The following is a 16,334-nucleotide window of genomic DNA, read 5'->3' as shown; positions in this document are numbered from 1 at the left end:
AAAGAATTACGCGAGGCCTGCATGAAAAGCACGGCACTTTCACGGTGAATGCTAGAATTGCAGCACTTATAAAACCAGCAAACTATCTTAGGGCTACTAATAGAAGTAGGCTTGGAAGCCACACCCACTATACCGTAAATCACAACTTTTGTTAACATGGCAAGCACTCGCTCCGCTGTTATTGGTCATTCTGCGGAGAAACGAGGTACCCGCTAGGCATTTGCAAGGCATTACGTGTACTTTTTTTCATGCGGTACCTGATGATGAATTCTATCCGAGATCTTTGCAATCAGTTGGATGGAAATGATGGATAGTACATAGATTTGCCTAGCCTTCGGGCTGGCGGGTTCCGAACGGACTTGTGGCTTCGTTTAATGAAGTGTTTTAGTTGCGTTTAGAATAAAGAAAGCAATCGTTTTGAACTTCATGACCCCATGACCTCATTCAAATTGGTGAGCCTAAGAGGTCACGGTGGCGAAGTGCAATCGCTGAACATTTTCAAATTGTTACTTCGTGACAAAGCAGCTCCAAGCATCGCGAAGCCAAATGGAGCCGAAAGTACGAAGGCAATCCGCCTACTACCCATCATTCCCATGCTTGCTGGAGCCTCATGCATTGCTGCTGCCATAGACACTAGTTCCAGAGTTCCATCTTGCGTCCTTGTAGGAAACTCTATACTCATGATAGCTTGCACGGCAAAAAGGCCTCGGTCACCAAGAACAAACGTGTTGAGGGGCTCAACTTTTTGAAGGACCTGCGTGAGCAATTCCTCCAATATTACGAGGGCATGAGATGCACCCGTATAGTTATCAATAAAGGCAAAAAATCCTGAATTTATCCACAATGAATTCGGCAGAAGTTGCATCCTCTAGTTTCCTAAGTGGTATACTCAACATATGATTCGCTGTCTACAGTAATATAGTTACTCGTGCTGGGTGGCAGGGTCGCGTTGCGGATAACGGTCACACATCATTCACCCAACCTCTCTTTTTAACTGGTAGTATGCAAGGTATATAACATCTTACATGACATAACGCGTGTAATACCAGACCTATCATTTTGACCTATAATAGGCAGTGACGTTCGTTACGGCGTCCTATAAAGCGATTCATTTTGTCACAAAGAATTGCTCATTTTCGTTCCATGACACCGACTATTAGTGTGTAACTAGTAGTAGCTCCTACTATGCAACAGTTCTTCATTTCCTCACCTTCTAAACCAAATGTTTTGGTCATTTCAGTAAATGCTTGTTTCGTGGGATATAAAATTTGGCGGGCTATTTTGTATTCACTTTTTAAGTAATTTGAACGTTATTAACCAAGACTGTTATTAGGCAATAACTTGAATAATTGACTCATTTCTTAAAAAACAGTGCTAGACAACCATTAATAAACATATCCCATAAGTCAACAGCAGCCAAAGGTTAGCCATGACAAGCGAAAATGACTAAGCACGAGCTAATCGAAGTCTGCTACGTGACGGTGCGCATACAATATCCACTGCAGTTGTGTACGGGCTGAATGGTCGAGCCGTAGCCCAGCCCGGGACAGCCCGACGTACTAAATCAAAACCAGCCCGATGCTCGAAATCAAAAGCGTGGGACTGGACCAGTCCGGCCTGACAATACGGAGGTTTGCGGCGGAGAGAAGAAGTCGCTTTCCGATAACGAGGTATTTTATTCAGCATATCAAAGTGAAACGTAAGCCAAACAAGAAACGACAGTCACAATAAGCATATACCATTGCAAGTTGTGTACAAATGAAATATCCACTGATTCCGGCTTCAGTGAAGTGTAGCGCTTCTGCGTCACATATCTCGCCCAACTGAAAAACCACTTGAACTGCGAATGTCATTTAGCACAATCATTGTATATTTACAATAATCACACTGTTTGTACGTCCAGAAGTTTAGTACCTTAAGTATATATATCCATGGTAAAGGTGGTACGCAGTACAAAACAGTTCTAGCGCAATCCATCTGTCCTTCCATTCATCCGTCCGCCCGTCCGTCCGCCCATCTATCCATTCATCCATTTATGTGTGCAGATTCAGGAGAATTTCATTATTTAGCTGCAATTGCTAGAGGACATTTTTATAAAATCTTAAAATGGCAATGGGTTCTTTGCATTCATGACTTCAATTCTGTCAATTGATTTACCTGTCTCACCAAACTAATTAAAAATAATAATTTAGGTTCCTTAATAACTGTTCTAACTGATGTCTTCAACCCTTTTAAGAGGCCTGCCACTACAAAAAAAGCAACTCTGAAGACGGCGAGCAAATAGCGCCGTGTTTTAATTCTTAAAGAATATTGGACATATTTCTTATAACACACACACTCTCTCTCTCAATATATATATATATATATATATATATATATATATATATATATATATATATATACATGATCGACATAGCAATATTTAAAATAAAATGGGACCCTACTTTTTCGGCAATACATATAGTTTGTTTAAATTATTCTCCTTTGCATCCCATACAAGTATGCTATAACTCAAAGTGATGTCCCTTAAACTACGTCAGCCATGCTGGCTTGCCCTAGCTGAGTATATAAACCTTACGACGCCATTCATTTATGTGAGCCACCAATCTGTGCACTGAAGTCGCACAGTACGGAAGCATCTAGTATTCCTCCTCTACAGAAATGCAAACGCCGCGCACATTCGGGTCAGCGGCTGAGTGCCGTACTAACTGAAGCACTGCAAGAACTCGCCATGAATAATTGTAAGCCAAACAAACTAATGTGCACGCCTCGAAAAAAAGTCTCTCCTCTTCTATGAGCGCACCACCTGGAATGGGCCTGTTGTGCGTCTATTCAAACACTGCTAATTTGTAATAATATAAATTGATGAGGCTTAGCATACCCAAAACACGATATGTTTATGTGAGATGCTGTGAGGAAGGGCTTCGGAAATTCCGACCGCCTGGGGTTCTTCAAAGGTCGCCTAACTAAAAATACACGAGCCTCCAGCATTATCGCTTCTTTTCATTATGCGGCAGGTGTCGCCGGGATTTGAACCGGTGGCCTACGGGTTAGCAGCCAAGCATATAACCACTACATCATTGTGGCAGGTTAGTGCAATGACTGTAGGCTTGTTGAAAATGGAAAGATTTTGTGATAGATGAGCAAGCCATCAAACACGTGGACTTAAAAACCAGTAAGTTTATATAAGCAGTGACTAGCACACTATATAAAATGTAGAAATAGCTATAGCTGTACTTACATCATTTGTACAAGCATATCTAATTCTCGCACCAGCACGAGGAGGAAGTCCACATCTGCAATAAAAAAGACCATTGCATTACGTTAGATCGCAGTACATCACACTACATAACAATACATAAAATTACGTTACATTGCACTGCATTACATTACAAATAACTACCCTGGTTCACACACCGACAAGCTGAAATTATTTAAGAAAAAGCGAGTCTATCCCACATCATGTTGGCCTGTCAAAAGGCGGTTGAAAAGGGTGGCGCGATCACTTGTGATGAGCAGTGAGACACCATGCTCTTCAGCAGAGATCCAGAGGAACAGCTCTGGCCAACCTGACGAGCCGAGGATGCCGCTAAAGCTCAAGGGTTCCTGGCAGACACCTGGGAGTGAGATCTGAACCTATGAGGCTGCCGGATTCTTACAATAACATTTCATATTTCTCCTCTAAGGTGAAAAAAAACCGAGAAAGTATAGCCGCGTGCGTTTTGAAGGAAGTAGGACTGTAATGCCATATCGCCTTGTTTATTCGCTTCAACGTATTTGCATGTTATTGGGCTGACCTGTTCACCAACCTAAGTCCCGCATGAAGCACCGAAGACGGAAGCACCAACAAAGGGATCACCGCATGTGGGAATGGGCGCTCTGACAGGCTCTTTTCGGGAATTCGGTGTTCTGTCGCTATGTGTCATGATACATTTCATCATTGTTTGACATCTTTGAACGACATGCGAAAACGTTAGACGTTATTGTGGGCTGCATACAACAAGTTATACGAACTAAAAAGTAGGGTACCATTTAGGACAAAAAAGTTTATGCGCGAGTCATCCCAATATATTTCGTATGTGTACGTGCCAAAGAAACATCTCTCGAGCGTCGAAACGAATCCCAGACAACCGCGAACGAAGGAACATTTTGTCAATTATTTAATAATTTCTCACAGAATTGTTGGTATGCAATCGCCGCTCAATAAGCCCCAAAGTTTGATAAGAAGGGCCAGTGATATTTTACCCCAAATTTTGGACACGATGTTTTTGTACACTTTCTTTTCACTTCCTGCCTCCCCACAATAAGCAAGAAGAACCAATAAAAAACCTACCCGGTTTCAGTACTAATTGCACGCATTCAGTTTTGCTTCGGCTCGCAGATATGAAATCATATTACGTTTGGTGAATCACGCCGATAAAGTAAACTTTTGCTTTAGTGAGGCATATAAGTGTTGCTTATTAAGTATGACAATCGGCGGCATGTAAACTGAGCCGGCAATAACAGTGGAACGGGACGTAAGATCGAAACTAAGTGTAGTTGGTAGTACCTCGCAATGGAACGGCAACGCAACCAGATGCAGCCAAAAGAAAGGAAGTGGAACGCTAGGTTTCGTGTAATTTCTTGTCTCTGTCCGTTGTTGGCAGCGCTGTCTACGTTATGAAGAGTGATACGCCTCATAATCTGCATTCCGTACTACGAATCGCAAACTCACGCGAATTTCCAGTGTGCTCGATTTTGTCTCCCCATCTTTGCCTCCCTTAATCCACTTGGTGCCAGCGTAGGGTAGCAGTTCATATGCGTGTCTGATTCATTTCCCTGCCTTTCTTTCCATCTGAGATGTTGCTGCTCTACATCCGGCATACTGCTGGTGTTTGCTTAACTTTTGCATTGTAAACTTCGCCTCCTATAAGTCTATACGGACTTGTGGTGGTTGTTAGACTCGCTGCCTTTGTCAGTGGATGCAACCTGGTAGTCTTGAACTGTGTTCATTGAACAAAAGGCACCAGATGGCCATTACCAGCCGTTAATAATTTACTTTGAATAAAATTTGGGCACCGATCAGAGACAGATGTTGTCTTATTGTTGTAATGCACTTTTGTTGAGGGCAGTAAAGCAACAACTCTCTGCTGGTGAATTCTCACGCATTGCGTAGCATTTGCGATATTACTTAATAGAATTATACTATTCGAACTGGTATGGATAGCACCGAAAAGAAAGCGCCATTGTAACTGGAGACGATCCCTCCGGTGAAAGGAGTGGTTACGCTATGTTGAGCCTGCCAACGAAAATTTTATAGCGGAATTACGCAACCCATTGTTCTGCATCGCTTCACTATAGATCATATGCAAAATTGTTGCCATCTGTCGGCCGTTGTGTGAATAGCCGCCATGTTAGAGGCTAAGTGGGGCGCAGTATGCACAGTCCGCGCCGGGCCGCGTGTGTTTACGTAGACGTATACGGAAGGCGTATTAGAGAGTTTTAGTACTGCGGAATGGTGCTACGTACGCATCACGCAAGCGCCTTGCGTTACGTGGCGTCGTTTGCCACTAATCGGCTTTTAGTACGCCGTAGTACCCGCGTAAGTAACGAGCGTGAAGCGTGTTGCGCCATCTGGTAGATCAGAATAGAAGTACGTGTTGTTGACAGCCAATGTGAGCTAATCCAAGTGTTATAGCCAGATTATGGCCATATTTTAAGCCACAGAGCCGGTCGGTGCTTGCCTTCGATGCCGCCATTTTGCAAAACGAAGTCTCGCTCTTTCGCGAACTTGTTCGAGAGCTGTGCGATCAGCTCATACGTACGCACGCACGCATCTCATGCGTGCGTACGTAGCGGCTGCGTACGTAACGCGATACGTGCGAGTTGCGGTCTGCGCATGCGCACTACGCAGAACGTGGCATCCTTACGTACGCAACGCTGCCACGTACGCAGCGTACGCAGCACTTAAACTGTTTATTGACGTGAGGCGTTTGTCAGCTGATAATCGCAATGCTGACGTATTGCTGACGTGTCTGTTTCTGCACTGAATAAAAGAAAAACGCAAATAGTATGAAAATAAGTAAACTGAAGGGCAATGTGTCAATTTGCGATAAATTAGCTTAATTAAACGCAATGCTTGCACTGAGAACAACAAGAAAAGAAAAAGAATTACGCGAGGCCTGCATGAAAAGCACGGCACTTTCACGGTGAATGCTAGAATTGCAGCACTTATAAAACCAGCGAACTATCTTAGGGCTACTAATAGAAGTAGGCTTGGAAGCCACACCCACTATACCGTAAATCACAACTTTTGTTAACATGGCAAGCACTCGCTCCGCTGTTATTGGTCATTCTGCGGAGAAACGAGGTACCCGCTAGGCATTTGCAAGGCATTACGTGTACTTTTTTTCATGCGGTACCTGATGATGAATTCTATCCGAGATCTTTGCAATCAGTTGGATGGAAATGATGGATAGTACATAGATTTGCCTAGCCTTCGGGCTGGCGGGTTCCGAACGGACTTGTGGCTTCGTTTAATGAAGTGTTTTAGTTGCGTTTAGAATAAAGAAAGCAATCGTTTTGAACTTCATGACCCCATGACCTCATTCAAATTGGTGAGCCTAAGAGGTCACGGTGGCGAAGTGCAATCGCTGAACATTTTCAAATTGTTACTTCGTGACAAAGCAGCTCCAAGCATCGCGAAGCCAAATGGAGCCGAAAGTACGAAGGCAATCCGCCTACTACCCATCATTCCCATGCTTGCTGGAGCCTCATGCATTGCTGCTGCCATAGACACTAGTTCCAGAGTTCCATCTTGCGTCCTTGTAGGAAACTCTATACTCATGATAGCTTGCACGGCAAAAAGGCCTCGGTCACCAAGAACAAACGTGTTGAGGGGCTCAACTTTTTGAAGGACCTGCGTGAGCAATCCCTCCAATATTACGAGGGCATGAGATGCACCCGTATAGTTATCAATAAAGGCAAAAAATCCTGAATTTATCCACAATGAATTCGGCAGAAGTTGCATCCTCTAGTTTCCTAAGTGGTATACTCAACATATGATTCGCTGTCTACAGTAATATAGTTACTCGTGCTGGGTGGCAGGGTCGCGTTGCGGATAACGGTCACACATCATTCACCCAACCTCTCTTTTTAACTGGTAGTATGCAAGGTATATAACATCTTACATGACATAACGCGTGTAATACCAGACCTATCATTTTGACCTATAATAGGCAGTGACGTTTGTTACGGCGTCCTATAAAGCGATTCATTTTGTCACAAAGAATTGCTCATTTTCGTTCCATGACACCGACTATTAGTGTGTAACTAGTAGTAGCTCCTACTATGCAACAGTTCTTCATTTCCTCACCTTCTAAACCAAATGTTTTGGTCATTTCAGTAAATGCTTGTTTCGTGGGATATAAAATTTGGCGGGCTATTTTGTATTCACTTTTTAAGTAATTTGAACGTTATTAACCAAGACTGTTATTAGGCAATAACTTGAATAATTGACTCATTTCTTAAAAAACAGTGCTAGACAACCATTAATAAACATATCCCATAAGTCAACAGCAGCCAAAGGTTAGCCATGACAAGCGAAAATGACCAAGCACGAGCTAATCGAAGTCTGCTACGTGACGGTGCGCATACAATATCCACTGCAGTTGTGTACGGGCTGAATGGTCGAGCCGTAGCCCAACCCGGGACAGCCCGACGTACTAAATCAAAACCAGCCCGATGCTCGAAATCAAAAGCGTGGGACTGGACCAGTCCGGCCTGACAATACGGAGGTTTGCGGCGGAGAGAAGAAGTCGCTTTCCGATAACGAGGTATTTTATTCAGCATATCAAAGTGAAACGTAAGCCAAACAAGAAACGACAGTCACAATAAGCATATACCATTGCAAGTTGTGTACAAATGAAATATCCACTGATTCCGGCTTCAGTGAAGTGTAGCGCTTCTGCGTCACATATCTCGCCCAACTGAAAAACCACTTGAACTGCGAATGTCATTTAGCACAATCATTGTATATTTACAATAATCACACTGTTTGTACGTCCAGAAGTTTAGTACCTTAAGTATATATATCCATGGTAAAGGTGGTACGCAGTACAAAACAGTTCTAGCGCAATCCATCTGTCCTTCCATTCATCCGTCCGCCCGTCCGTCCGCCCATCTATCCATTCATCCATTTATGTGTGCAGATTCAGGAGAATTTCATTATTTAGCTGCAATTGCTAGAGGACATTTTTATAAAATCTTAAAATGGCAATGGGTTCTTTGCATTCATGACTTCAATTCTGTCAATTGATTTACCTGCCTCACCAAACTAATTAAAAATAATAATTTAGGTTCCTTAATAACTGTTCTAACTGATGTCTTCAACCCTTTTAAGAGGCCTGCCACTACAAAAAAAGCAACTCTGAAGACGGCGAGCAAATAGCGCCGTGTTTTAATTCTTAAAGAATATTGGACATATTTCTTATAACACACACACTCTCTCTCTCAATATATATATATATATATATATATGTATATATATATATATATATATATATATATATATATATATATATATACATGATCGACATAGCAATGTTTAAAATAAAATGGGACCCTACTTTTTCGGCAATACATATAGTTTGTTTAAATTATTCTCCTTTGCATCCCATACAAGTATGCTATAACTCAAAGTGATGTCCCTTAAACTACGTCAGCCATGCTGGCTTGCCCTAGCTGAGTATATAAACCTTACGACGCCATTCATTTATGTGAGCCACCAATCTGTGCACTGAAGTCGCACAGTACGGAAGCATCTAGTATTCCTCCTCTACAGAAATGCAAACGCCGCGCACATTCGGGTCAGCGGCTGAGTGCCGTACTAACTGAAGCACTGCAAGAACTCGCCATGAATAATTGTAAGCCAAACAAACTAATGTGCACGCCTCGAAAAAAAGTCTCTCCTCTTCTATGAGCGCACCACCTGGAATGGGCCTGTTGTGCGTCTATTCAAACACTGCTAATTTGTAATAATATAAATTGATGAGGCTTAGCATACCCAAAACACGATATGTTTATGTGAGATGCTGTGAGGAAGGGCTTCGGAAATTCCGACCGCCTGGGGTTCTTCAAAGGTCGCCTAACTAAAAATACACGAGCCTCCAGCATTATCGCTTCTTTTCATTATGCGGCAGGTGTCGCCGGGATTTGAACCGGTGGCCTACGGGTTAGCAGCCAAGCATATAACCACTACATCATTGTGGCAGGTTAGTGCAATGACTGTAGGCTTGTTGAAAATGGAAAGATTTTGTGATAGATGAGCAAGCCATCAAACACGTGGACTTAAAAACCAGTAAGTTTATATAAGCAGTGACTAGCACACTATATAAAATGTAGAAATAGCTATAGCTGTACTTACATCATTTGTACAAGCATATCTAATTCTCGCACCAGCACGAGGAGGAAGTCCACATCTGCAATAAAAAAGACCATTGCATTACGTTAGATCGCAGTACATCACACTACATAACAATACATAAAATTACGTTACATTGCACTGCATTACATTACAAATAACTACCCTGGTTCACACACCGACAAGCTGAAATTATTTAAGAAAAAGCGAGTCTATCCCACATCATGTTGGCCTGTCAAAAGGCGGTTGAAAAGGGTGGCGCGATCACTTGTGATGAGCAGTGAGACACCATGCTCTTCAGCAGAGATCCAGAGGAACAGCTCTGGCCAACCTGACGAGCCGAGGATGCCGCTAAAGCTCAAGGGTTCCTGGCAGACACCTGGGAGTGAGATCTGAACCTATGAGGCTGCCGGATTCTTACAATAACATTTCATATTTCTCCTCTAAGGTGAAAAAAAACCGAGAAAGTATAGCCGCGTGCGTTTTGAAGGAAGTAGGACTGTAATGCCATATCGCCTTGTTTATTCGCTTCAACGTATTTGCATGTTATTGGGCTGACCTGTTCACCAACCTAAGTCCCGCATGAAGCACCGAAGACGGAAGCACCAACAAAGGGATCACCGCATGTGGGAATGGGCGCTCTGACAGGCTCTTTTCGGGAATTCGGTGTTCTGTCGCTATGTGTCATGATACATTTCATCATTGTTTGACATCTTTGAACGACATGCGAAAACGTTAGACGTTATTGTGGGCTGCATACAACAAGTTATACGAACTAAAAAGTAGGGTACCATTTAGGACAAAAAAGTTTATGCGCGAGTCATCCCAATATATTTCGTATGTGTACGTGCCAAAGAAACATCTCTCGAGCGTCGAAACGAATCCCAGACAACCGCGAACGAAGGAACATTTTGTCAATTATTTAATAATTTTTCACAGAATTGTTGGTATGCAATCGCCGCTCAATAAGCCCCAAAGTTTGATAAGAAGGGCCAGTGATATTTTACCCCAAATTTTGGACACGATGTTTTTGTACACTTTCTTTTCACTTCCTGCCTCCCCACAATAAGCAAGAAGAACCAATAAAAAACCTACCCGGTTTCAGTACTAATTGCACGCATTCAGTTTTGCTTCGGCTCGCAGATATGAAATCATATTACGTTTGGTGAATCACGCCGATAAAGTAAACTTTTGCTTTAGTGAGGCATATAAGTGTTGCTTATTAAGTATGACAATCGGCGGCATGTAAACTGAGCCGGCAATAACAGTGGAACGGGACGTAAGATCGAAACTATGTGTAGTTGGTAGTACCTCGCAATGGAACGGCAACGCAACCAGATGCAGCCAAAAGAAAGGAAGTGGAACGCTAGGTTTCGTGTAATTTCTTGTCTCTGTCCGTTGTTGGCAGCGCTGTCTACGTTATGAAGAGTGATACGCCTCATAATCTGCATTCCGTACTACGAATCGCAAACTCACGCGAATTTCCAGTGTGCTCGATTTTGTCTCCCCATCTTTGCCTCCCTTAATCCACTTGGTGCCAGCGTAGGGTAGCAGTTCATATGCGTGTCTGATTCATTTCCCTGCCTTTCTTTCCATCTGAGATGTTGCTGCTCTACATCCGGCATACTGCTGGTGTTTGCTTAACTTTTGCATTGTAAACTTCGCCTCCTATAAGTCTATACGGACTTGTGGTGGTTGTTAGACTCGCTGCCTTTGTCAGTGGATGCAACCTGGTAGTCTTGAACTGTGTTCATTGAACAAAAGGCACCAGATGGCCATTACCAGCCGTTAATAATTTACTTTGAATAAAATTTGGGCACCGATCAGAGACAGATGTTGTCTTATTGTTGTAATGCACTTTTGTTGAGGGCAGTAAAGCAACAACTCTCTGCTGGTGAATTCTCACGCATTGCGTAGCATTTGCGATATTACTTAATAGAATTATACTATTCGAACTGGTATGGATAGCACCGAAAAGAAAGCGCCATTGTAACTGGAGACGATCCCTCCGGTGAAAGGAGTGGTTACGCTATGTTGAGCCTGCCAACGAAAATTTTATAGCGGAATTACGCAACCCATTGTTCTGCATCGCTTCACTATAGATCATATGCAAAATTGTTGCCATCTGTCGGCCGTTGTGTGAATAGCCGCCATGTTAGAGGCTAAGTGGGGCGCAGTATGCACAGTCCGCGCCGGGCCGCGTGTGTTTACGTAGACGTATACGGAAGGCGTATTAGAGAGTTTTAGTACTGCGGAATGGTGCTACGTACGCATCACGCAAGCGCCTTGCGTTACGTGGCGTCGTTTGCCACTAATCGGCTTTTAGTACGCCGTAGTACCCGCGTAAGTAACGAGCGTGAAGCGTGTTGCGCCATCTGGTAGATCAGAATAGAAGTACGTGTTGTTGACAGCCAATGTGAGCTAATCCAAGTGTTATAGCCAGATTATGGCCATATTTTAAGCCACAGAGCCGGTCGGTGCTTGCCTTCGATGCCGCCATTTTGCAAAACGAAGTCTCGCTCTTTCGCGAACTTGTTCGAGAGCTGTGCGATCAGCTCATACGTACGCACGCACGCATCTCATGCGTGCGTACGTAGCGGCTGCGTACGTAACGCGATACGTGCGAGTTGCGGTCTGCGCATGCGCACTACGCAGAACGTGGCATCCTTACGTACGCAACGCTGCCACGTACGCAGCGTACGCAGCACTTAAACTCTTTATTGACGTGAGGCGTTTGTCAGCTGATAATCGCAATGCTGACGTATTGCTGCGTCTCTTACAGAACAAAGAGGAACTAGGAATGCTGAAGAAAAACTTTAAGTCATAAACTTAGTTTCTTGTTATTTTCTCAAGCTGATGACGTTTCCAGCATGTGCTCCGGCTACTGTTCCTGAAACATGCGTTTGCGTTCTTCTTTCTAAGCAAGTAAGACGTGCAATAGAACTTGTATTCTAGCTCCCACAAGTTACTGCACGCCGAAGCAAGGTAGTTTTTCAATGATTTTGCTAGCACCCGTTTACAAAGTGAAGGCGACTCGTACGCTTTACGTTGAAGGCACCTTCACCCAACAAACTTTATCGCAGATATAATAGCGCGTGTCAACATTTCGTTGAATGTGTTTTGTTCATCATGTTTGGGTAACGACAACGCTGTATCAGAAGAAGTGCGCGTCCTTGGTGCCTTCTGAGAAGGAAGCGACGATGCTAGAGCATTATTGATTTATCAGGTTTTGTTCCCCTTTCTGGAGTGTGACAAGCTACCGTTTAGGGGTATGACTTACGCATGACTGCACACGTTTTTCAAGCATTCTACGGGCTCGGCACATTCAACGAAATGCAGGCACGTGAAATTAGCCTCGATAATTCTCGTTACGTTATAAGGTGGCTTCCGCGTAAAGTGTAGGCATCACCTTCACCTTGTAAACGGCTGCTAAAGAAAACGTTGCAAAAGCTGCCTTGATGATCGATTGATATGTGGGGTTTAACGTCCCAAAACCACCATATGATTACGAGAGACGCCGTAGTGGAGGGCTCCGGAAATTTCAACCACCTGGTGTTTCTTTAACGTGCACCCAAATCAGAACACATGGGCCTACAACATTTCCACCTCCATCGTAAATGCAGCCACAGCAGCCGCGATTCGAACCCACGACCTGTGAGTCAGCAGCCAAGTACGTTAGCCACTAGACCACCGCGGCGCAAAAGCTACCTTGACTAGGCGAGCTGCAATTTGCGGGAACACAAGTGCTATTGCACGTTTTATTCTCACGCCTTATTTCACGTCTTAGAAAGACGACTGCAAAGACGTCTTTGGGAAGCAGTAGCCGGAGCACTTTGTCGAAACGTCGTCATGAGCTTGAAAAAAATAAGAAGTGATGTTTCGGCTCACGTTTTTGACTTCAGCATACCGAGGTTCTTCCTGTGTGCAACGAGGGATGGCGCAATACGTCGTCATTGCGATTATCAGCCAATACGCATGTCTCACGCCGCAATGCCTTACGCACAAGTATATGAAAGCACACGCAAACTGTGCGTACTGCACTGCGCTGAGCCTCTAACATGGTGGTATGCGCAAGATGGAAGACAAATGGATGTACTTTTACATAAGGTGTATTGAAACCTGCTTGTAATGAATGGGTCGACGGAAAGAGCGTCAACCTGGAGTGGTCTGCAACATCCGTGAGGGCTACCCAGCGTGTCCAACACTTTGTCACGTGGCTTCAGAAGTAGTAGTGTGTTTTTGTAAACCATTGAGTATAGATGGCACCTGAAAAAAAGATGGCAGATACCCCGTACAGTGGGAATCGATGATATGCGAACCACGAGTAACAAAGGTTGATATGTAACTTTAAAATCAGCTCAACGTAACGAGGTGGAGGTAAATAATGCCGTACATGACTTCCGTGTCATGATTTTCATGTTTTGATGTGTCGTTTACCATCGTAATTTATTTACATGACGTGATGCCAAATTTAGTATGTGTGGAGCTATGAAAACGGCCGCGAGCACGCTATTAGCGTGGTATGTTGTCATGTTCCTACATGACATGCGTGTCAGGATTATCATGTTTGCAGCAGTCATATCATTCATCATCCATTGACGTTAGGTAACACCAAATTTTGTACATGTAGAGCTAGCAAAATGGCCGCGAGCGCTTCATGAAGGGCCCATTTTACTACAACGTTGCGTTGACGCACGCGCACGCTGGGCACAGCGACGCTACGCAAGCAAAACGCGGGCACTCTATGGTCTGGTGCGACCGGCGTGACCAGCGTCCGTCGGCACGGCCCGACGGCCGCTGGTCAACCGGCGCGGAGTTCCCGACGATGCGTTACCCAGACAACACCATGTCTCCCTCTTCTCGTGACAGAGAGATACCGGACGCGCTGAAACGCGCATGCATTAAAGCGACGCAGCACGACGCACGCCTGCGAGTATATGGCAAAACCGGCGCCTGGCGTGGAAACTGCGGCGTGACGCGACGAAATGAACGCCGGCGAGCACGCGCCGCGTCACGTCGAAATGTATCGGCACCTTGACTGTGGCATGTAGTCATGTTCTCACATGACACGCATCTCATGTTTATCATGTTTGCACCAGTATCATACCTTCGTAATTCATTCACGTCCCGTAACACCAAATTTAGTATAAATGAAGCTCAAGATACGGCTGTCAGGATATCATGAGCGTGGCATGCAGTCATGTTTTTACATGACACGCATTCAATGATTTCAATGTTTTCACCAGTCACATATCTTCGTCACCCATTATTGCACCGTAATACCAAATTTGGTATATCTGAAGCTGGCGAAACCACTGTGAGTGCACTAAGAGTGTGTCGTGTAGTCATTACCTACACGACATGCATGTCATTATTTCTACGTTAATATCTGCCACGTATGTTCGCGATGCTGTCATGTAATACCATACCAGTTTTGCAACATGCCATGTGAACGAAACCACTGCAAGAGCCGCAGGACCATGAAATGTAAATCATGACATTTATGACATACATGTCATAATTTTCATGTCACGACTAGCTAAACATGTTCTTCATACAGTCATGTTATGCCATACCAGGTTTGGTATTGATACTATTCTCGAAACAGACAGGAGAGCTAGAATCCATAGGCGGCTAGATAAATAGATAGATACGCTCAAAGTCGCCGAAGTTCGCTAAGAAATGCTTCGCATTCAAAACGCGCCTTTCGGTCTGGCTCTTCAGCGCAGAAACGCGTGGTCTTCTTTTCTAGGTCGAAATCCGCTCACGTCCTCGACCTATTACAACTAGGTGATAATATGGTATTTCAGTTTCATTGAGAAATCTAGGTCTGTTTTTGTACCAGCGCGCTGTTATTGTCATAACATTTACTTTTACAAGTAAGGTATGCCCGACCACGCCCTCGCATTTGTTCCAGCTGCTCCTTCGTAAAAGTGCAAACGCAGTCTAACTGAGCAGTCTAAAGTTGAATGAGTTATAGCCACAAACTGCTGCTGCATGTTGTATTTGTAATACTCACATGGACTTGGTCATATACGACAAAGTCTCCGCGTTCACGAGTTTGACGTTTAATGGGATCACACCAGAGCATTCAGCAGAGAGCAGATGAAAGCTTTTAAACACATAGGTTCACTGGTTCACTGGCATGCACAGGGGGTGGCACAGCGGGCCTATGTACCCTCTCTATCGCCTGGCCATTTAAAAATTTTTTTTGCCATGGCATGAAAAACACGAAACGACCCTTCATCTGGCAGCCCAGCCCCCACTTCAGAACAAGGAAGTGGCCTGCATACCTTCGAAAAAAAAAAGTTCTTTCTAAACAACTGCACAGATTGATTTAAGATTGGGGCATTTCGTTTTTAAATCTTATACTATTAAATACACTTTCGCTTACAAAATAAATGAATCAATTCGGCAAGCTGCACTTACAGAGCTGTGCTAATGAGCGCTGCCACCACAAACGAGTGTAGAATCACGGGCTTCATCTTCACGGCGTCTCTAAGACTCAACTACTAGTCTTTGCTTAAATTTATAACAATGGTTGATAGACAGGCCATTTGTTATACAGCCTACGTACAGCTAGTCTTTCGCTGTCATTCATTATGCCCTTGTGTCTATTGTTCAGTCGTGGTGGCAGGCATACGAAAGCGTGTTCTCGGATTCTTGAATTAATTACGAAGTATTTCGATCGAACCAAATGGCAAACTACTCGTGCCGAATATTCGCAGTCTCGAATTTACACACATCGCATGAAACAAATAAATGAGGAATCTTGGCCAAAGTTTTAACTGGCTGCCACAAGAGTAATACGATAAACAGGCTCAAAATATGTAAGATTGGTACCACAACAAGAAAATAAAATGGAAGTTCGACAACTCGGTTCTACTTTCACAACAATTTAGCATTACGCTTATGCTTTTACTCTATCGATTGC

At 43.9% G+C, this 16,334-nt stretch overlaps 1 long non-coding RNA gene across 1 annotated transcript in view; it reads right to left on the bottom strand.

Moving 5' to 3' along the window:
* LOC119173408 (uncharacterized) overlaps nt 1-15,884 on the bottom strand; it is a 31,393-nt gene extending 15,509 nt beyond the window's left edge. The window contains exons 1-2 of the long non-coding RNA XR_012895176.1: nt 15,830-15,884; nt 3,242-3,296 (exon numbers count right to left, since the gene is read on the bottom strand). This is a non-coding gene — a long non-coding RNA (uncharacterized LOC119173408). The remainder of the gene's footprint in view (nt 1-3,241; nt 3,297-15,829) is intronic.
* Nucleotides 15,885-16,334: the final 450 nt, after the last annotated feature.

Source organism: Rhipicephalus microplus, chromosome 5 (genome assembly GCF_043290135.1).
Source record: "Rhipicephalus microplus isolate Deutch F79 chromosome 5, USDA_Rmic, whole genome shotgun sequence".
Taxonomy (NCBI): domain Eukaryota; kingdom Metazoa; phylum Arthropoda; class Arachnida; order Ixodida; family Ixodidae; genus Rhipicephalus; species Rhipicephalus microplus.
This window is presented reverse-complemented; position numbering and strand designations above follow the sequence as displayed.